The 23,727-nt window shown below is 41.8% G+C and overlaps 1 protein-coding gene and 1 long non-coding RNA gene across 3 annotated transcripts in view; one reads left to right on the forward strand and one right to left on the reverse strand.

The window, feature by feature from the left end:
* The window catches only part of LOC127444386 (uncharacterized), a 50,493-nt gene extending 41,177 nt beyond the window's left edge, over nt 1-9,316 (reverse strand). Inside the window, exons 1-2 of the long non-coding RNA XR_007897802.1 lie at nt 9,154-9,316; nt 5,103-5,450 (exon numbers count right to left, since the gene is read on the reverse strand). This is a non-coding gene — a long non-coding RNA (uncharacterized LOC127444386). The remainder of the gene's footprint in view (nt 1-5,102; nt 5,451-9,153) is intronic.
* Nucleotides 9,317-9,326: 10 nt separating this feature from the next.
* LOC127444375 (2-hydroxyacylsphingosine 1-beta-galactosyltransferase-like) overlaps nt 9,327-23,727 on the forward strand; it is a 69,577-nt gene continuing 55,176 nt past the window's right edge. For both annotated transcript variants that reach the window (XM_051703704.1, XM_051703701.1), the window contains exon 1: nt 9,327-9,491. The gene's annotated coding sequence lies outside the window, so the exon portion shown is untranslated. The remainder of the gene's footprint in view (nt 9,492-23,727) is intronic.

Raw genomic sequence — 23,727 nt, forward strand, 5'->3', positions numbered from 1 at the left:
AGTCTGTCTCTTTTTCTCTCTGGCTGTGGTGAAAGAGCTCTGCATAATCCCCTACTCTTCCCTATAGGTTGCATGAATTACATATTTCAGTCCGCTTCTCTCTTTCTTTTCTTTTTTTTCTCCTGGGTGGTTTTGAAGAAGACATGTTTGTTTGAGAAAACTTGTTTGAGGATATTTATGTCTGTACTGAATCAGAAGAATAATGATTAACAGTGGATCAATGTGCATTAAACAAACCTGGAATTTATTGATGGGACAAAGGACATTTTGCACTGGTTTTTTTGTAGGTTTAGGATGACTAGATGATCCCTTAAGCATTTCTGGTTGTAGGTCTTTGAATTAATGTCCTTAGTAGTTATGTTGCAACTAAACTAAGCGAATGTTATTGCTTTATTACATCTGGCAAACGTCTTGTTGTCTGGAAAGTTGTAATCTTATGGTCAGCAAAGGAAATCTTAACATGTTATACAGTTTTGCCTTCTAACACACTCATAATTTCCCATATTGTTAATCACACTTATGACTGCATTTGTTATTACATGCATTACAAAACTACCATATGGAAAAATAACTTTGCTGAACACTGCATACTCTAAGATTGTGAGGTTTTAGTAATGTGTCAACTTAATAAGACAACATTTCCTTCTGTTTTGTCTTGGGGTATGTTTAGCATCAAATAAGTGATACCTGCAAGAGAAACCAAACTCATTAAAAAAAATTACATTTTACAGTTTAGCAGATAAAATGACCAGGGAGCTTCATTCAAAGTAAAAAAACAAAACATAGTGTAGCAGTATATTTCCCTATCTGTCACTCACTCGACATTGTGTCGATGTAGTGACACTAGGGGTCACTCTTGGGAGCCCCAAACACCTCTGATTTTGAAAAAAGGCCATTGGGAATTGGTGAGTGGAATTTGCATGCCACTCCCCGGACATACAGGTATAAAAGGAGCTGGCTCGCAACCACTCATTCAGATTTTCACTTCGGAGCCGAGCAGTTGTATTCAGTGCACTGAATTCAATCCCTCCAATATTCACCTCAAACTGCTGGATCTACGGCGCATTTCAGCAGCTTCTCCCTCTCTGCACCCGTGAAGTGCAGAGAACGCCCCTGGGCGCTTCAGCAGAACAAAAAGAGTATATTTTCTATCTAAAAGAGTGGCACTCACGGAACGTCTTTTTAAATATGCCTTTCCGTTTGTGTATTATTCCTGGTTGTGGTCGTTATCTCACTGCTTCTGACAGCCACGATCGCTGTCTTACGTGTCTGGACGCTGCCCACACGGAGACACCGTTCGTAGATGGGTCATGTCCTCACTGCGAGAACATGACTATGGCAACGTTGCGGTTGCGGCTTTCCTTCGTAAGAGGGCAAGCCACCCCAGCGGCTCCCCGCCTCGGTCCTTCTACCTACGGGTATGAGGCTGCGTCGTTTAGCACTTTGGGGTCTTCAATGGGAGCACCTCTGCCGGGTAACCCCCCACGGACCACCCATTCCTCAGCACGCTCGCTCAAAAAGGACGTGCCTCAAGTCACTGTGAGCCACTCACATCCCGGGCGACCTCAACACCGCGACAGGTTACGCTCAGGGGAGAGTGGAGACTCTACCCCCAGGTGGTCCAGCTGATTTGGAGTCGATTCGGTCGAGCACAGGTAGACCTGTTTGCTTCCCGGGAATCCTCCCACTGCCTGCTTTGGTACGCCCTGACGAGGCACCCCTCGGTATAGACGCGCTGGCACACAGCTAGCCCCCGGGACAATGCAAATATGCGTTTCCCCCAGTGAGCCTACTTGCACAGACCCTGTGCAAGGTCAGGGAGGACGAGGAGCAGGTCGGGCTAGTAGCACCCTACTGGCCCACCCAGACATGGTTCTCAGACCTCACACTGCTCCCCCCCCCGGCTAAGAAAGAAAGTCCTTCCTCAGGGACAGGGCACCATCTGGCACCCGCGACCAGACCTCTGGAATCTCCACGTCTGGCCCTTGGATGGGACACGGAAGACCTAAGTGGCCTGCGGTGGTTAGGGCTCCCTCTATGAGGCGCCTGTATGCCTTGAGGTGGCGTCTGTTCACTAAGTGGTGTTCTTCCCGACACGAAGACCCCCAGAGATGCACAGTCAGATTGGTGCTTTCCTTCCTGCAAGAGGGTGTATGTAGCCGCCATTTCGGCACATCACAATGCAGTAGATGCTAAGTATTTGGGGAAGCATGACCTGATCATCAGGTTCCTGAGAGGCGCTAGGAGGTTGAATCCCTCCAGACCACACCTCATCCCCTCGTGGGACCTCTCTGTAGACCTTCAGGGTCTATGTGCCCAAGGTTCCCATGATCCCGTTTAGGGATCAGGTGGTGAACCTGCAAGCGCTGCCCCTGGAGGGGGCAGACCCAGCCTTGGCGTTGCTGTGTCCGGTGCGTGCTTTACACATCTATTTGGATTGCATGCAGAGCTTTAGAAGTTCCAAGCAGCTCTTTGTCTGCTTTGGCGGACAATGGAAAAGGAGCGCTGTCTCCAAACAGAGGATCGCCCATTGGGTCATTGACGCCATCGTGATGGCATATCACGCTCAGGACGTGCCGCCCCCTGTGGGGCTACGAGCCCACTATACTAGGAGTGTGGCGGCCTCCTGGGCCCTGAACAATGGCGCCTCTTTGGCAGACATCTGCAGAGCAGCAGGCTGAGCAACACCCAACACCTTTGCGAGGTTCTACAATCTCCGGGTTGAGCCAGTCTCGTCCCGTGTATTGTCAGGTATGAGCAGGTAAGTTCCGGGACAGCTGGCCGGGTGTACCACTTGCGCATAGCGCCTTTCCCCTCCCCTGAGGTGAAGACATGCGCTTTTGACTCCCAGTCGTGTTCACAAGTTGTGATCCCTGGATGATTCCTCCTTAGCCCTGTGGCAGACGAGTTTGCGGAGAAACTCACTGCTGGCCCAGTACATGTGCTAACTAAGCCCTGTAGTGGGGTAGGTGCTCCACATGCGCTGGTTCCCCATAGGTGACCCCATGTGATATATCTTCTGCTGAATCGTTTCCCTGTCAGTAAACTGCACCTTCCTTGGGTCACCGTGTTTGTAGAGCTCCTCCTCCTTTGGGTAGGACCTACCATGGGACTTCTCCACATGACATACTTCCGACAAGACTCGGTAAGACCATGTGACGTATTTCCACTCAAAATATCTGAGGCAGGGTGTGGTCTCCGCGTTGTCTTCCCCTTGGGAGTGACACCCCCCGACGTAGACACTTATGGCCCCCAGCTGGTAAACAAAATTCCACTCTTTTTGGGGAAAAAAAAGAGGAAAAGAGGCCACGGATGGGCTAGCCTGTCCCTATTTGTTGGGCAAGTCGACTTGTTCCCAAAGGACCGTTCCACGCTCATAAGAGCGTTGGGGGAGGTTACGTGACGACCTGGTCCGCTGGCTACAAGGCATACAGCGGTCTGCCCGTCTCGCACCATCAGTCCACATAACACAGTTCAGCTTATTGTGGTGTTTCGTATAGGGACCCCTAGTGTCACTACATCGACACAACATCGAGTGAGTGAGAGATAGGGAACGTCCTAGTTACTTTCGTAACCTCTGTTCCCTGATGGAGGGAACGAGACGATCTATTTTGTTTTGTTTCATTTGAAATTCTATGCTATGATTACTAGTGTTTTTATTTATTTATTCTAGAGTCTAAATTAATTCTAGTGTCAGAAATAGTTTTTATAATGTTTATATGTTTTTATTAAGTCAACATTTGCCCCAAATCTATTTTCATGTATATATTTCTTCCATATTTTTTTCCAACCATATTTTTAAACACAGACTGTTGTTCAATTTATGTTAAATACTTAAACTGAATCAATACTTAAATTTAAATAAATTTGCAATCTGAACAAAATAATCAAAACAACATCACATACAAAAGAAGCTGTAAATAATGTACAAGATATCGTGAACGGTCTGCTAGAAAACTTTTTAAAAGAACAATTTTCACATTTTATCTCCCTTCATATTTAACAGCATTTGCCTCTGAGATATACACTCACAGAGCACTTTAATAAGAACACTATGGTCCTAATAAAGTGCCCAACATAGTCTTCTGCTATTGAAGTGTTGTGCATTGAGAGATACTATTCTGCTCACTACAATTGTACAGAGTGGTTATCTGAATTACCGTAGCCTTTGTCAGCTCAAACCAATCTGGCCATTCTCCTTTGACCTTTCTCATCAACAAGGCATTTCCGTCCGCAGAACTGCCGCTCACTGGATGTTTTTTGTTTTTGGCTCCATTCTGAAGTAAACTCTAGAAACTTGTGTACGTGAAAACCCCAGGAGATCAGCAGTTACAGAAACACTCAAACCAGCCCGTCTGGCACCAATATTCATGCCATGGTCAAAATCACTGAGGCAAAAAAAAAAAAAAAAAATTCCCCATTCTGATGGTTAATGTGAATATTAACTGAAGCTCCTGACCCATATCTGCATAATTTTATGCATTGCACTGCTGCCACACAATTGGTTGATTAGTAGGTGTACAGGTGTTCCTAGTAAAATGCTCAGTGAGTGTATACAGATATCTGGAGATTAAAAAACAATGGAGTGGCATTTTATAGTAAAATTTTTGCCCTGAGCCATGGTGTACATATGTATGTTGGGTAGGGTGTTCTGAACTGCATAACACACACAGAAACACTGCACAGAAACTTGAGCTGCACTCACTGAAGAAAATCAATGATTTAAACAATCCACATGTTCTCTTTCTCTCTCTCTCCTGTTCAAATCTGATTTTTGTGTGTGAAATTACGTATAACACTACCTGCGAATAACAAACCCTGCCATGTTCATTATTATAATAAGTATAATTTAATTATAATTAAAATTGTAATCAGCCATAATTTTTCATTTTAACATGGATAGGACACTTAATATGCAGTATCTAATAATAACTTGGCCTATATCAGCAAGTTATGGAGAAAGACAGTCTTGATAAATTATATCTTTTCAATTTTTCTCATTTGCAGTCTTTGGAATTTAATTTGTCAAGACAGTGAGAGCAAGACAAAGAGACCAAGAGCAGAGGAACAGATCAAAGGATGTATCAGCAATAAATATTCACTTCAACTGTGCTGGCGAAGACCGATGATCCCGGCACCTGCTGCAGTAGTGCGAAGTTTGTGGATGCGCACGCTGTGGCCGCACAATGGCCAAATCCATGAATAGTGTGTTCATAGGCGAGTGTGTGCATCGTGGAAGTCAGGAGCCTCCATTGAAACATAGTGAGGCGCATATGACAGCGCACAGCAGACAGGAAGGCAATCACTTTCCCGACACACGGGCAGAGATGAGGAATCCTCCGTTGATGATTCGTGAGCGCAGAACAAGCGTACAGCAAACTGGAAGGCAACCACACTCCCGACACGTGGGCAGAGATGGGCAACCAAACAGATACACAAGACAGGACAAACTAGGCAGAGAGAGTGAGGTAAGTTACTTCACACCAAACAACAATCTAGCAAAGATACTGAGAACACGAAGAGATTAAGTAGGGAGTGAATCAGTGGAGAACCAGGTGCTGCTAGCATGCCAATTAGTGGCATGATCAGCGTTCCCCTGGGAACAATCAATGTTCCCATGGAAACACTGATCATGCATGCTGGCAGCACCTGCAAAACATGAGGGAGAGAAAATGACAAAACACACAGAACAAACCGACAAACTCACCGGAGCTGGGACATTAATTACCATCAAAGCTCAAGAATGTGTAATATTAATTACGAGCTAAACACCATAAAACCGAAGGTAAGAAGAGTTATTATCTATAATTATTTCAGATTTGACTGACTTCTACATTTGCATTTTGATACAGTTTGAGAAATATAGCCTTAAAACTGTGTTTTCTGCACGAGGGGTGCAAGTAAAGGGCACTGTTACATAAATCTACCTCTATATCTTTTCTTGCGTATTTTTACCATGTTAAATCCAAACGAATCACTGAACCCAACAGTTGATGCCTATACTTGTATTTTCCTTCCTTAGGAACTGAACTAGAAAGGTAATGACTCGGAACTAAAAGTTTTATACCATAACAGGCGTGGAAAATCAAGCACGCAAATGACAAATGTTGAGTTAGATTGATGTAAAAATCACATTAAATCAGATCTGGCTGTTCACACTGAAGGCACATTGGGGAAAAAAAATATATATTTATTTTCACATATGAAGGTGGCCCAGGTCGGATTTAAAAATGTCAGATTCAAAGCAATTTCAGCTGTTCACACTGTCATCCAATTAACATATTTGTGTCACATGTGAGTGAAAAATTCAGATTTAGGCCACATTCAGCTGCAGTGTGAACGCAATCTTATGCTGCCTTCACGTGCTATCGGAATTATTGTAAATACGTGTTTCCCATTCAGAAGTTGCACATGAACGACCCCACGTGCTATTGTAATTACCGTTAATATGCGTTTCCCATTCAGAAGTTGCACATGAACATTTTTACACTGTGAAAATAGCTTGTATTTGACCAAAATTCCATTATCGCCAGCAAGCTAACTGAGTAATGTGTATTATGGTTTCAAAATAAAAGTTCCTTAAGAAATGACTAAACCTGGCTTCGTCCATGTTTCCTGTTCTTTTCAACAACAAAGCACTTGAATGTGACGCTCATAATTACCACCTCAGAAGTGGGAAGTAGGATAATTCGGACAAGGCAGCATTAGTCTGACTCTGACTATATTGTACAGTATGTTTTCTATATTTTTTATGTTTTGGAAACTGCAAGTTTGAGTATTTGAGATTACATCAGTGGTCTAGCTTTGTTTGATCATTATTAACTATTGATTAGTAGGCCTATATAATTTACTATTAACAAGTTTGATCAACTACATATTTAACACTGACATTACAGAACACTTAATTGGTCAAAATCGTATTTAAAGGAATAGTTCACCCAAAAATGAAAATTTTATGATAATTTACTCACCCTTAGGCCGAGTTTCTTTCTTCATCAAAACAGAATTTAAGATTTTTAGGATTTCATTTCAGGCCTCCTCCTCTAAACAATGCAAGTGAATGTCCTCCATTTTTTGACTGTCCAAAATGCATATTTAAGGTTCATCAAAATAATCCACACGACTCCAGTCGACAAATAAAGTTCTTCTGAACCCAAACGATTGGTTATTTTTAGAAACAAAACAATACTTATATACTTTTTAACTACAAATGTTCGCTTCCGTACATCTCTGTGACGCGCGCTCATGAGAGGGATGACTTAAGCTCACTGGTAAGGTCATGCGTCATGTGGAGGAGGAGGCAGGAAGCGTGTCATTGTTTACAAGTGAAACTTGCACAGACCACAGACCAAGCACCATTCACAAACCAAAACAGTCCAAAACAATTTCATAACAATATATATATATATATATATATATATATATATATATAAATAAATAAAATTATTTCCAAATAAAAAAAAAACATTACTGCAGTAAATAACCATCCTTTATTTCGGAGCAATGCCGTTGCGTCATCTACTTGTGCTTTTTCTTTAGCAGAAATATATAGGCCATATGACTGTTAGGAATTCAAGACACACAACTTGTAGTTAGTGAAACCAAGTGCGAGAGCGTTTACTGAGATTCACAAGATTTACAGGGTTTACACAGTGAGATCAATGGTACAGGTGATATCACACAAAAGAGAAGCTTCACAAACTGAAGAAGAGGTAACAGGCAAAACAACAGGGTAAACACTAAACAGATATCGACAAAGATCAAGAGCAAATACAGACAGGTAAATAAACACTGCAAGAAAGCAACATGGTCAAACTAGAGTCCTTTGTGTGAGACTTGACAGTAAAGTGGTGTGAAGGTGAGTTATTTATGCAGGCAGTGATAAGCAATTGAATTGAGTGCAGGTGCAGTGAATTAGAAATCGGGTGATGAGGAGCGGAGTGCTGAGGGAGGTGCAGAGCCCGAGGGAGGCGTGACAATGACAACGTTTTCACACATACCTGAGTTTGCTGGAAAAACAGCACGGGCACAGCCGATGAATTCAGATATCGACGCTTTGTTTCTTTCGATGGTCTAAAATCCTCAGGGGTAAAATGTCCACTGTACAACCTCCAATATTTGAGAGAATGTAGGGGTGTACTGATATCCAGGTTCAGCGCGATAAGCCAGAGCTTCAATTGCTTATGATCATGTATAGGTGTAACGTGGCCAGCTGATAAATAGCTGTGCAATGTGTATAAACTTCACTCTCCTGACCTCAAGAGGTGCAATAACAACTGATGCTTGAGGCAGTAGCCTTTAGCCTCCTTGTTAGCGCACCCGCCTCCCATGCCAGAAATGCCGGTTCGAGTCCCGTACAGAGTGGGTAGAACAGGAGCGTGACATAAGTAACCGATGAAAAGTTTGTATTTTTCCATCCGTGCATTTTCTTTGGGGTTTGAAGCATCCAGGATACACACGCCAAACGACCATTTTGAACAATACACTTATACAAATACAAATCTACAGCAAAGACAATTAAACTTTTGTACAGCGCTCCTTCTCTTGTAAACAATGACGCGCTTCCTGCCTCCTCCACGTGACACGTGACCTTACCAACGAGCTTACGTCATCCCTCTCATGAGCATGCATCACAGAGATGTATGGAAGCGAACATTTGTAGTTAAAAAGTATATAAGTATTGTTTTGTTTCTAAAAATAATCAATCGTTTGGGTTCAGAAGAACTTTTTGTCGACTGGAGTCGTGTGGATTATTTTTATGCACCCTAAATATGCATTTTGGACCTCAAAAAATGGAGTACATTCACTTGCATTGTTTAAAGGAGAAGGCCTGAAATGAAATCCTAAAAATCTTAAATTCTGTTTTGATGAAGAAAGAAACTCAGACACATCTTGGATGGCATGAGGGTGAGTAAATTATCAGCAAATTTTCATTTTTGGGTGAACTATTCCTTAAAAGAACTATAACAACTATGATGCATTCATCTGAGTAATGAAAGTGATCCTTTTCTAACAAATAAAAATGACAATGATGTTAAAATTAAGTAAGTTATCAAGTACAACAACTCTGTGAGTAACAGGGTTTGTTAACTTCATCATCATGTTTATAGCAGGCTACAGCTCTGACTAAATAGAAGCGTTATGAGGACGCACCTCACATGCAGATATGTGTCGAAAGAGCAAATGCATCTATCCTTCCCAAGGGATTTGAGTCTAGGCCAAGTCTCTCTATTGTAATAGCGTTTATACTGACTCGACCGCTCCCTTTAGTGACTGTGAATTGAGGTTTCGCATATCCCGCCCTCTCTGGAGTTCGGATACACAACGCCCCCATCTCAGAGCCATTGGGGAAAACACCTCGCCTGTTGAGGCTAACGGGCAACTTTAACCGGCTACCATCATATGTGGATTTATGTAAAAGTTCCAGAGGCTCAAGATAGCGTGTGGACGTGTATTTGGCATTCATTCAGGCATCGACCGGGCGTATACAGGTAAGCAGCGAAGGGCGGCGTTTCGTTTTAGAAACAGGTTTCGCACTCAACAGTAAACCTGACTTAAGTTATTTATACGGCGGGGTAGTATTTTGTATTGCTTAGGTGGAATACATTTCAAAGTTATTTTCGTGCTTTTCGTTGACATTTTATTTGTTTCGTTTCGGCAAAACATCGAAATTTAGCTGACCTGCGTGATAGTTATTTTTTTTTATTTTTTTTTTCCTAAGCTGTGAAAATAAAATAATATGATTAAGTCGCTATTTAAGAATGTCCTGCCACCTTAATACTTTAAGATGTTGTTGCCATGATAATAAGGGCCACATGTGGAGATTTAGAAACAAAGAGGCATGCTGTAGGTTAATGAGCGTGTGGGACTAGATCTTAAGATTTACCTGCTTACTTTTAACGGCCTCCTCATCAATATTTAACCGGCAGCGATATGAGCGAGCTATAGTTAGCAGGGGGCATCTTCCACTCAGACTGACATTTAACTCTCCGGCTTGGTTTAGCATCAATCTAAAATAAACTTAGATAATGAGATAACCTTAATACTGATATATCCAAATTCTCAGAGTCTCAGATGTTTTTCACTATTGTATTTGTTACCATCAGTTTGTCTGAAAGAAAAATGTGGTTGAAGGGTCATAAAGCTATTGTGGTCATGATTTCTAAATTAGGTTACTTGGCCTAATGTATAGGCTAACCTTTGAGAGATGTCTTTCCAAATGGCATCAACTAAACATATTGGACTTAAAAGGTATTAAAATGTGCTTGGTTTCTGGTTGCCAGAAAATTTAAAGGAATAGTTTACCCAAAATGAAAATGATCCCATTTACTTACCTTCATACAGTCCCAGATGTGTGACTTTCTTTTGCAGAACACAAATAAAGATATTTAGAAGAATATCTCAGCTCTGTTGGTCAATGCAAGTGAATGGTGACTAAAATTTTGAAGCTCCGAAAAGCACTTAAAGCCAGCATAAAAGTAATCAGTAACTCCAGTGATTTAATCTATGTCTTCTGAAGTCATCCAATTGGTTTTTGGGTCAAAACAGACCAAAATGTAAAATTTTTCACTATAAATTGTGAGAGCAGCAGTCTCCTTGGTGATCTTGATTTCAAGTGCCATCTAGCACTCTGCACATGCGTCAAGCGCTAGGAAGTGTAATCGAGATTGAAATTATGATCGTGCCTAGAGACAGCAAAGCCAAAATGTACAGTGAAAAATGTGTTACATTTTGGTCTGTTAGATAAAAAGATTACTTTTATGAATTACTTTTATGCTGCCTTTATGTGCTTTTTGGAGCTTCAAAGTTTTGGTCACCATTCACTTGCAAAGTATGAACCTACAGAGCTGAGATATTCTTCTAAAAATCTTAGTTTGTGCTCTGCAGAAGAAAGTCATATACTGTCCTATTTAAAGCAATATAATTTTTTTTACTGGGAATTAATGAAAATTTGCACATTGTCTTACAGCATTCCTATTAGATATGCTCCATCTTGTCAAAGCAATGTGCTAGCTTTATTTAAAGGGCACCTAGTAAATACAGTATGTGCAGAAGTGCAGCGGGGGAAGGGAAGATCCTGTTTGGCCAGTTGGAGGCCTGTTAGTCCATGAGCTCCTGTTTTTGTTTGGGCTCCACCTTTGCTACCTGTGTGTATGTTTGCATTTGTGGACTGTATGTGGTCATTTTTGAGTGAAAGTGAAAATCTGCAGAATTGATCAGAAAAAACATAGCCTAGTCACTGGAATATTAAAGCTATTGTTCCTGCTGTGTTTAATTTTGTATATATAATTTTTGGGGAAAATATTTACTCTCTCTTTCAAATGTTATTTTCATACACGACAGTTGTTTCTTTTATTTGTTTTTCCGTGATATTAAAGGGTCAGTTCACCCCCCCCAAATGTGAAAATTGTGTCATCATTTACATACCTGACTGACTGACTTCTGTGGAAAATGAGAAATTGTGAAGAGTGTTGACACCGCTCTTTTTTTTCCATATAATGAAAGTGAATGAGGACTGAAGCTGTCAGTCCACTAACATTTCCTTTTGTATTCCACGCAAGAGAGAAATTCATACAGGTTTAGAACAACATGAGTCTGAGTAAATAATAATAAAAAAAATATATAAACTCAGCTAAAAAAAGAAATGTCCTCTCAATTTCAACTGCTTTTATTTTCAGCAAACTTAACTTGTGTAAATATTTGTGTGAACATAGAGATTCAACAACTAAGACATAAACTGAACAAGTTGTGACTAACAGAAATGGAATAATGTGACCCTGAACAAACGGGGGATCAAAATCAAAAGTAACAGTCAGTATCTGGTGTGGCCACCAGCTGTATTAAGTTCTGCAGTGCATCTCCTCCTCATGGACAGCACCAGATTTGCCAGTTCTTGCTGTGAGATATTACCCCACTCTTCCACCAAGTTCCCAGACATTTCTGGGGGGAATGGCCCTAGCCCTCACCCTCCGATCCAACAGGTCCCAGACGTGCTCAATGGGATTGAGATCCGGGCTCTTTGCTGGCCATGGCAGAACATTGACATTCCTGTCTTGCAGGAAATCATGCACAGAACAAGCATTATGGCTGGTGGCATTGTCATGCTGGAGGGTCGTGTCAGGATGAGCCTACAGGAAGGGTACCACATGAGGGAGGAGGATGTCTTCCCTGTAATGCACAGCGTTGAGATTGCCTGCAATGACAACAAGCTCTGTCCGATGATGCTGTGACACACCGCCCCAGACCATGACAGACCCTCCACCTCCAAATCGATCCCGCTCCAGAGTACAGGCCTCGGTGTGACGCTCATTCCTTCGATGATAAATGCGAGTCCGACCATCACCCCTGGTGAGACAAAAGAGCCCTTTGTCAGTGAAGAGCACTTTTTGCCAGTCCTGTCTGGTCCAGCGAAGGTGGGTTTGTGCCCATAGGCGACATTGTTGCCGGTGATGTCTGGTGAGGATCTGCCTTACAACAGGCCTACAAGCCCTCAGTCCAGCCTCTCTCAGCCTATTGCGGACAGTCTGAGCACTGATGGAGGGATTGTGGGTTCCTGGTGTAACTCGGGCAGTTGTTGTTGCCATCCTGTAACTGTCCTGCAGGTGTGATATTCGGATGTACCGATCCTATGCAGGTGTTGTAACACGTAGTCTGCCACTGCGAAGATGATCAGCTGTCCTTCCTGTCTCCTTGTAGCGTTGTCTTAGGCATCTCACAGTACGGACATTGCAATTTATTGCCCTGGCCACATCTGCAGTCCTGATGCCTCCATGCAGCATGCCTAAGGCACGTTCACACAGATGAGCAGGGACACTGGGAATCTTTCTATTGGTGTTTTTCAGAGTCAGTAGAAAGGTCTCTTTAGTGTTCTAAGTTTTTATAACTGTGACCTTAATTGCCTACCGTCTGTAAGCTGTTAGTCTTAACGACCATTCCACAGGTGCATGTTCATTAATTGTTTATGGTTCATTGAACAAGCATGGAAAACATTGTTTAAACCCTTTACAATAAAGATCTGTAAAGTTATTTGGATTTTTACAAAATTATCTTTAAAATACAGTGTCCTGAAAAAGGGAAGTTTCTTTTTTTGTTGAGTTTATTTTTGGGGGAAGTATCCCTTTAAGATTTAATACATGTAGATATGGATGAAATTACCTGTTTTTAAGAACTAATGAGAATAGAGATCCTTGACAAGGATGTGGCCTAGTGGGTTTTGCATTTCTTTGCATATTGAAAGCCCATTTGAACTCACCAACCACACGCAAAGCATTCGTTAGCCTGATTTTTTTTTTTTTGCATTTAAAGTGTGTGCATTTCATTACATCTGTAGTTACACTGTTAAACTTACCCCTAACCCTACCCTAATCCTTTCCATAAACCTAACCCTATAACCCTAACCTTACCACTATTCAACCTCAGTAGCAGCAAATGTGAATCTTGTGAGAATTTAGCAGAACAACATGTAGTTACAAAATAAATACATTGTATTCTATATATTTTAATGTTAGGAAATAGTAGTTAAAGAACCCAATATAAAGTCAGACCCTGGACTTTTGTAGAATGTTAGCTGTGTGACCACAGAGTGTTAGAAACAGGGAGAGAGATTTAGATTTAGAGTTCATTTGTTGCCTAACTTATAGCAGAAAAAGGATTCGTCATGGTCAGTTCACCATGGGTCATTTTATTAATGGTTTACCTTTTATCTGCTCTTCTAATGTCAGAAAAACAAAATAAAAACACAATCAAACTAAGATGTCTTGATGTTATTTAGCCTAATCTGATACATCTAAAAAGCATATTTTTGTAAGCAGCGGAGACTATGAAATTTACATGAATGGTTGGAGATACCTTCAGTAGATACCCAACACACTCCTTTTACATATTCACTCTGATGACAATGGAACATTTATCTTTAAATCTGACAAAACGAAATAATTTCAGAATTATTTGTACATTTAGTCATGTTAATTGACCAGTTGGAATAATTGCTTGTGAAAAATAAACTAATGGGGATTTTTGGAACCTTGTCAGTCATTTGGAGTTGTTCTGTTTGACTGTCTGGGTATTCATTAGCCCTTATCAAGTTTCATAGTCGTCAAAATGTCATCTGACTGTCCTAAAGGCATGTGAAACAGTACGATGACATCAAGCTGTGCCTGCTTGTGTAGATAACATCTCTCCCACTCCTAGAAATCTAGTCATTATTTCTGTAATTATTTACTCACTCCAAACCCGTATTACTTTTATTTCTTCTGCGGAACCCAAAGGAGATGTTATACAGAATGTTATGGACTGACAGCCCCACTCCCCATTCATTTTTATTGTTTAGGAAAGAGCAGCATAAAAATGTGTTCCACTGAAGTCATAACAGGTTAGGAATGACATGAGGGTGTGAGTAAAAGATGACAGAATTTTCATTTCTGAGTTGACTAAACTTTAAACTTTAAGTTCTGTTAAATAAATAGATAAAGAAAGGAATGGAAACCTGAAACCACAATATACCGTTAAATAAACACAAATACCCTTAAATAACATTATTGCATAAACTAATTTTTTTAACCAATCACTTAACATGTGCATCTTTAGTATGATGTTTTCTCACAAAAATACTCATTGCAAACAAATTTGTATTAATACAATCCCTGAATTCAAAGCCTGTGTGTTTAGTCACTTTTTATTAAACACTATAAAATGTTTAATCAGGTAACCTAAAAATTGTCCTTCCTGTGCTAGCATCTAATTTAACTGGTTTTGTTCAAATCAAAAATATTATTTTAAATAACCGAATTAACCTGACTACATTAGGTTACACCAGCAACAACATTTTTAAGGGTAGAATATTTCTATCACTTAGAAATAGCTCCTTAAGGTAACAATGCAACATTTTCACTCTTTATTGTACAGTGTCTGTGTTATAAGTATTTTACATGCTACTATTATGGATTACCATAGTATTAACAACAATATAATGTGTAGTGTACGTGTAGTTCATTAGTATCACTCAGTAATATCATTATTTATATTTAAATACACAGTAACTTTAACACGAAAAGAGAACATATTGTCACATGGAAATGTTAGGCCTAATGCTGTTTAATGTCTTTTTAAAAATCACTAATGAAAAACAGCACTGGAGTGGAAAATAATCTACAGTTTAATCAAGACAATTTAACTTTTTTTTACTGTGTTTTTCCAGGTCAGACAGCACTATGATCACATGATCAGTTTTATCTTAGCATTTTCCATGTGTTTAATAGCAAATGATTCACCTTTCTGATAGCTAGGAAACCTGAACTGTCGATTAGTAACACAAGCTATGAGGTTGCTATGGTACAGCTTGACTCTGGCAGGGTTGCCATGTCAACTGTCAACAGTCTGATATAAAAAAAAAAAAAAACTTGTAATAGTGATAGCCCACCTGAAACTTAGAGAGCCAAATGGTGGTAGAATCACATTAGAAACAACAGCTATCATTTAAAAGCAAGACAGCTGGCTTATAAGGACCGGGAAACTTAATTACTGATTTAACTTCACTGAAGAAAGTAGATTTGGCTCAAGCCAAATTAACTATGTCTGAACCGCACTAAACACCTGTTTGTTATTTACAGGCAGGGCCATCACTAAAATTCACAGCCAGGGCCCAGGACAACATACAGTTGAAGTCAGAAGTTTACATACACTTAGGTTGAAGTCATTAAAACAAATTTTTTAACCACTCCACAGATTTAATATTAGCAAACTGTAGTTTTGGCAAGTCGTTTAGGACATCTACTTCGTGCATGACACAAGTAATTTTTCCAACAATTGTTTACAGACAGATTGTTTAACTTTTAATTGACTATATCACAATTCCAGTGGGTCAGAAGTTTACATACACCAAATTAACTGTGCCATTAAGCAGCTTTGAAAATTCCAGAAAATGATGTCAAGCCTTTAGACAATTAGCCAATTAACTTCTGAAAGGAGGTGTACCTGTGGATGTATTTTAAGGCCTACCTTCAAACTCAGTGCCTCTTTTCTTTAACGTCATGAAAATCAAAAGAAATCAGCCAAGACCTCAGAAAAAAAAATTGTGGACCTCCACATCCCACTGGGAATGTGATGAAAGAAAGATTAAATAAATAATTCTCTCTACTATTATTTTGACATTTCACATCCTTTTTTTTCCCTCCCCTTTTCTCCCCAATTTGGAATGCCCAGTTCCCAATGCACTCCAAGTCCTTGTGGTGGTGTAGTGACTCGCCTCAATCTGGGTGGCAGAGGATGAATCTCAGTTGCCTCCGTGTCTGAGATCTTCAATCCGTGCATCTTATCACGTGGCTTGTTGAGCGCATTACCATGGAGACTTAGTGTGTGTGGAGGCCCACGCTATTCTCCGCGGCATCCACGCACAACTTACCACGCACCCCACCGAGAGCGAGAACCACACATTATAGGGACCATGAGGAAGTTACCCCATGTGACTCTACCCTCCCTATCAACCGGGCCAATTTTGTTGCTTAGGAGACCTTGCTGGAGTCACTCACCACACCCTGGTTTCGAATTCGCAACTCCAGGGGTGGTAGTCAGCATCTTTACTCGCTGAGCAAGTAAGCCTGGGTAGCCAGGCCCCCCAAGATTGTAATTTTTGAATATTTTATTTTCAAATTATTTGTATATTGTACTATGTTAATGATAATTAAACATTTTGGTTTCTTTCTAGAGATTCTACTAAGTTATTCAGTAAGCAGTTTACCTCTTCAACAGCTATTTCCTCTTCTGGACATGAGGAAGTTTGGTCTTGTAGTTTTTAGATAAGATTGATCATGTATGTCCTGAACAGTACTTCTGACCTTCGTAATTAATGACATGAAAATGCTAAGCACAAACTTCTAAAAAAAGTATGATCGAAGCAAAATAGATGTAAATACTATTAATTTAGTTAAGTATAAATTAATATTAAAACAAAATGGAGAGGACTGAACTTTGAGCTTCAGTCTTAGCTGGCTTGTCACGACGAGGGTAAGACTTTGGATCAGTTCATTGAGTTGACCATCTGCATTGATAACCTCCTCCGAGCACGAAGACCCTCCAACACACTTGTAACACATCCTACCGCTTCATATAACCCGAGTGAAACTGAACCCATGCACATTGGACACACTCACCTTACCTCTAAGGAGAGAGGTCATCGTGTTAAGCAGCACCTGTGTCTGTATACACCTACGGATTTCCTGCCCAGCCAGACCATCTCAGCATCACCCCACTACGGTGAGTTCCTGTTGTTCATTAACCCGCTCTACTTCATGCATTGAATTACCTGTGATATTAACATTTTCGGGGAGGTCATTACTACAGCCATGCTGGACTCTGGGGCAGTGGGCAACTTCGTCGACGTAGAATTCGTCAAAGCCCATAATATTCTGCTTAACCTCTGTGACTCTCTTTTGGCAGTGGCGGCATTAGACGGATGCCCTCTTGGTGACAGTCTTGTTCAACACACTACCAAATATATCATTCTATATGTTGGAGCACTGCACACAGAAACTATTCGCCTATATATCATCCCATTGCCTGATGCATTCAAAGAGATATTTTTTATCAAAAATATGATTAGTCTCATCCACTGAATGAATGAGATGGACAAAGAGCAAAAAAACAGACCACCTTCAAATCGCGAACCACAGCAGATACTTATCATAAACCGGTGTGTTGTTTGCTAACAACCATTTTCTTTCTAATTTATGACATTGAATTTATTTTAATAGGTTGTATGATCACTGAATATAAAACTTGAACTAAAACTATAGGTTTTTACAAAAGTTTGCGTTTCAGTTATTTATTTCATAGTTGTCCTGTGTTACAGAGGGTAATCCTCAGTAAGTACCATGTCTGGATCAGCAAGGCATGATAGAGTAGATTGAGCATTTATGATCAAAATAAATAAATAAATAATGTCTTTGGTGTGTTCTACCTCTACTTGTGCTCTCTATACTATTTTATATACAGCCGTGCTCAAAAGTTTGCATACCCTGGCAGAAATTGTGAAATTTTGGCATTGATTTGGAAAATAGGACTGATCATGCAAAAAAACGGTCTTTTATTTAAGGATAGTGATCATATGAAGCCATTTATTATCACATAGTGGTTTGGCTCCTTTTTAAATCATAATGATAACAGAAATCCCCCAAATGTCCCTGATCAAAAGTTTACATACCCTTGAATGTTTGGCCTTGTTACAGACACACAAGGTGACACACACAGGTTTAAATTGCAATTAAAGGTTAATTTCCCACACCTGTGGCTTTTTAAATTGCAATTAGTGTCTGTGTATAAATAGTCAGTTTGTTAGCTCTCACATGGATGCACTGAGCAGGCTAGATCCTGAGCCATGGGGAGCAGAAAAGAACTGTCAAAAGACCTGCGTAACAAGGTTATGGAACTTTAAAAAGATATCCAAAGCCTTGAAAATGCCAGTCAGTACTGTTTGATCACTTATTGAGAAGTGGAAAATTCGGGGATCTCTTGATACCAAGCCAAGGTCAGGTAGACCAAGAAAGATTTCAGCCACAACTACCAGAAGAATTGTTCAGGATACAAAGAAAAACCCACAGGTAACCTCAGGAGAAATACAGGCTGCTCTGGAAAAAGATGGTGTGGTTGCAATTTAAAAAGCCACAGGTGTGGGAAATTAACCTTTAATTGCCATTTAAACCTGTGTATGTCACCTTGTGTGTCTGTAACAAGGCCAAACATTCAACGGTATGTAAACTTTTGATCAGGGACATTTGGGTGATTTCTGTTATTATGATTTAAAAAGGAGCCAAACAAATATGTGATAATAAATGGCTTCATATGATCACTATCCTTAAATAAAAGACTTTTTTTTTTTTTGCATGATCAGTCATATTTTCTAAATCAATGCCAAAATTTCACAATTTCTGCCAGGGTATGCAAACTTTTGAGCACAACTGTACATTTACAATGGTAAAAGAAAATCGCAAGTACTTACCTAAAACATTATTATTATTATTATTATTGGAATTATTATTATTTTACTATGCTTTCATCACAAACTAGGGAACATACTCGACAGGCTTATGTTTGTTGCTTCTACACCAAAATGATGTCTCTGCCATTTGAAATAATATGAATATAACAGTGATTTAACTTATTCAATGTTATCACTGTTGTGCTAAAATTCTATTTACTGTGTTAAGCCATATACTTAAGTTTTACGACCAGAAGACTAAGGTGGGCGTGTGTGTGGAGGGGTTTAGTGAGTGACGGATACATTTTAAAACATATATTTAGATACGGATGTTAGTTAAATGACTGGTGTAAGTACTCTTGCTTATCCATATTCATTTAAACTTAGTAGAATTAAAGTATTTACATCTAATTAAACAATTCTGTGATGAGGAGGAGGGTGTGTCTGGGCTGTGGTGGAGCATGGCCGGCGCTGAATCAGCTGATCAGCGGGAGAGTGAGATAAGGGGGCCGGAGACACCGGTTTATGCATGCGGCTGTGTGTCTGTGTTTATATTTGTTTTAAGTTAAGTTTCTGATTAAACTTTACATTGACAGTTCAGCCGGTTCCCTTGCCCGTCCTTGAACTGTTACAGTGGTGCTGAAACCTGGGAGGGAGGAGGGATGCGCTGTCGCGGAGTCCTCGCTGCTGCCATCCACCAGGGGAGCAGCCGCGACCGTCTGCCTGGGGATGGAGGGGTTGCTGCCAGCCGCCGAGAGCCGGAGGAACCACGGCCATCTACCAAGAAGGGGAGGAGTGGTTCCATCCGCCAGGGGCTGGAAGACTCGCTGCCATCCGCCGGGGGAAGAGCGAGCTGGCGTGGGGACATGGGGGGAGTTAGTCAGACTGGTGTCCTCCTGGCCTGAATCAGGCTGGGGAGGAGTGTGACGAATAGGAGGGTGTGGCCAGGCCATGATGGAGCACAGCCGGCATTGATCACTGCGAGAGCGAGATAAGGGGTGGCTGGAGACGGCGGTTTGAGAGAGAGAGAGAGAGAGATGCATGCGGCCGCTTTGCATGTGTGTCTGTGTTTGTTTATGTTTGTTTTAAGTTTCTGATTAAACTTTACGTTGACTGTTCAGCTGGTTCCTGCCTCCTCCTTGCCCGTCCTTGAACTGTTACAATTTTGTTTAAACCTTACTTTTGTAGAAGAGGGTATGATATGGAATGTTGTGTTAAGCAACCTAGTCGTAGTGTTTAAAAATCATTACTTTATTATAATCATTACTTTATAGAGTGGGGTAGTAAGAGAGATACAAAATGTAAAAATATTGAATTTATTCTTCACATTATTTCAGTTGTATGCAAAAATGAATCTTCTTTAAATAATGTACACATTTATGATTGATAATAAGAGAATAAATGTGACATTTTAAATTTCTTAAACATATAAATAATCAAGTGTGTGTGCTTTAAAAACTTCACAAGTTTAAAACATGGTAGTTTGTTAAATAATGGTGAAAGTACTTTTTTTTTTAATCATTAATTTATACTTATCAAAATTAATAGTATTTACAACTAGTTTGCTTCGATAGTACTTTTTTAGAAATTTGTGCTTAGCATTTTCATGTCATTAATTAAGATGGTCAGAAGTACCGTTCGGGACTTACATGATTAATCTTATCTAAAAACTACAAGACCAAAACCTCCTCATGTCCAGAAGAGGAAATAGCAGTTGAAGAGGTAAACTGCTGACTCAATAACTTATTAACTAATCTCTAGAAAGAAACTAAAATGTTGAATTATCATTAACATAGTACAATTTACAAATAATTTGAAAATAAAATATTCAAAAATTACTCTCAATTGTGAAGTTGATTGTAACACAGCTTTTTCATGCAGGTTTTTCCAGGCTCAGGTTGGACTTTTAATCGGCCACTTCAATGCTTTACAACTTAACAAACTCAGCTTCATAGGCACGTAGTCACTTAAACACATCAGCTTCACAACATAACAGATTAAACGTAACAGCTTTAGGAGCACCGTGGCCTTCCTTGTGCCAGACTCTCTCTCTCCTCTGCTGGTGGCGAGGCTGCTTATATGCCACTCTCCCCATGCTCACTGGAATTAGAAACAGGTGTTAAACATAATCTAGCTCAGGTGCAAGCACCCTTACTGCTTTCTCTCTCTCCGGACGGATGCTTGACCACGCCCTACTGCCACATATCCCCACCGCCTGACTCAGGGAGACATCTGGCCTATCTACCACCCCCCCCCCCATTCCTGGAAAGGAAGTCGGCAACAGCTATCTGCACTCCCAGTCTGTGGACCACCTTGAACTTAAACGGCTGAAGAGCCAGATACCAACGGGTGATCTGCGCATTGGTATCTTTCATGCAGTGGAACCATTGGAGTGGGGCGTGATCCGAGCAGAGGGTGAAGGCCCACACCTCACCGGAGAGTGAGGACCGCCACTTGATGGCAAGACACTCCTTTTCTGTGGCGCTGTACTTAGTCTCCCTCAGTGAGAGCTTGCGGCTTATGTACAGCACCGGGCACTCCTCCCCCTCCACTACCTGCGAGAGCACGGCCCCCAGCCCTCTGTCTGAAGCGTCCGTCTGCAAGACAAAAGGGAGAGAGAAATCAGGTGAATGTAAAAGCGGCCCCCCGCAAAGTGCGGCTTTAACCTGCGTGAATGCCTGTTGACACTGCTCCGTCCACTGGACCGGGTCTGGAGCTCCCTCTTTAGTGAGATCAGTCGGCGGGCTGGTGACATCCAAATAATTAAGCACGAATCTCCTATAATAGCCGGCCAGCCCCAGGCTCACCCCCTTTTTGGTCTTGGGCCTCGGGCAGGTCGCAATCGCCGCAGTCTTGTCAATTTGGGGACGCACCTGCCCATGACCCCAGATACCATACCTCCACCCGCCCAATCGTGCACTTCTTGGGGTTTGCTGTGAGTCCCGCTCGTCGCAGCGATCTCAGAACCGCCCTGCTGCATATGCTGCTGCCAATCATTAGTGTAAATGATGATGTCATCTAAATAGGCAGTGGCGTAAGCCGAATGCGGTCTGAGGATTCGGTCCATGAGATGCTGAAATGTAGCCGGAGCCCCAAACAAACTGAATGGAAGTGTCACAAATTGGTGTAATCCAAACGGTGTGGAGAAGGCCGTTTTTTCACGGGAAATTAGTGTCAAGGGGATCTGCCAATAACCCTTTGTCAAATCCAGTGTCGAATAAAATCGAGCAGTGCCCAACCGATCGAGCAACTCATGAACGTGAGGCATTGGGTATGCATCAAATTTAGACACCGCGTTGACTTTCCTATAATCCACACAGAACCGTACAGACCCGTCGCTCTTAGGAACTAGAACAACCGGGCTGGACCAATCACTGTGGGATTCCTCTGTTACCCCCATATCGAGCATTGCATCCAATTCTTCCCGGACAATTTTCTTTTTGTGCTTGGGCAGTCAGTAGGGACGCTACGTACCACCATCCCCGGTGTGGCAGGGTGAGCAAGAGACAGACACAGTGGGTGTGGCGTCAAGCCACGGAGAGGCATTTATTGGAAACAATAATAAACGTAAAAATGTCCAAAAGTGGAATCTGGCATCCTCGCGGTGAACGGGGCTCCGTGAAAGGGGTGGGGTAGTTTCCATAGGAAAGCCCAGGCATGGGCAGGGTCAGTCGGCCGCTCACGCTCCCCTCCAAAGTCCAAGGCGCGTGGGGCGGTGGCATCACTGGTGGCCTGTCTTCCCAGGCCTGCGTCAAACGTGAGGGTAAGGCGGCCGCAACGTGAGTTGTTCACCCCCGGCGACTCATTACGGCGTCTGGGGGTCCGAAGAACAGGTCCGGCAGCACGTCCACTCGTCCAATCCCTCCCAGCTCTGGTCCTGGGCGTGCGAGGATGCCAGTGTGTGCACACATGGAGATTTGAAGCCGGCTCCCCGAGAAGAGGTGCACACTGCATTTTAAAGACAGCGGTGATGAAGCATTATTCACATCAGGTGTGCTTCATTCACCACTGACCAAATGAGGCTTATTAATTATGCACCTCTTCTCGCTCTCCCGCCCAACTCCCGTCGTGAGCCTGACTGAAGGGCGGCCCTAAGAAGCGGGGCGATGATGACGAGCCAGAGGGGTGGATCATTCTGCCACACCGGCTCGGTCTCGATGTGGTGCTGGATGAGGTTCGTACGACCCGGTAGAGGGGAAGACACGTCTGCAAACCTCTTTTCAATTTGATTGAAAACAGTGAGAGGTGGTCTCTGCAAGTGACCGGGGTGAAACGATTGTGTTTTGTATTCACCTCTGGCCCGAGCTCCGCCCTCTCTGGCCTCCCTCCACAATTTCAGGATGTTGAGGTGATATATTTGACGTGCACCCCCTCTATCAGTTCGCTTAACCTCATAATCGAGATCCCCCACTCGTCGTGTGACCTCAAAGGTTCCTTGACACTTGGCGAGTAATTTGGAGCTTGATGTGGGGAGTAATATGAGTACCTTATCTCCCACTGCAAATTCCCGCAGCCGAGTTCCCCTGTTATACAGTCGGCTCTGTTGTTCTTGAGCTTGGAGCAAATTCTCCTGTGTTAGTTGCCCCAAAGTGTGGAGTTTTGCTCAAAGATCAAGAATGTATTGAATTTCGTTTTTACTGGTTGAAGGTCCCTTCTCCCACGCTTCGCGTATGACATCAAGCACGCCGCGCGGGCGCCACCCATACAGCAGCTCGAATGGGGAAAACCCCATTGAGGCTTGTGGGACCTCTCGTACT

Source organism: Myxocyprinus asiaticus, chromosome 7 (genome assembly GCF_019703515.2).
Source record: "Myxocyprinus asiaticus isolate MX2 ecotype Aquarium Trade chromosome 7, UBuf_Myxa_2, whole genome shotgun sequence".
Lineage (NCBI taxonomy): Eukaryota > Metazoa > Chordata > Actinopteri > Cypriniformes > Catostomidae > Myxocyprinus > Myxocyprinus asiaticus.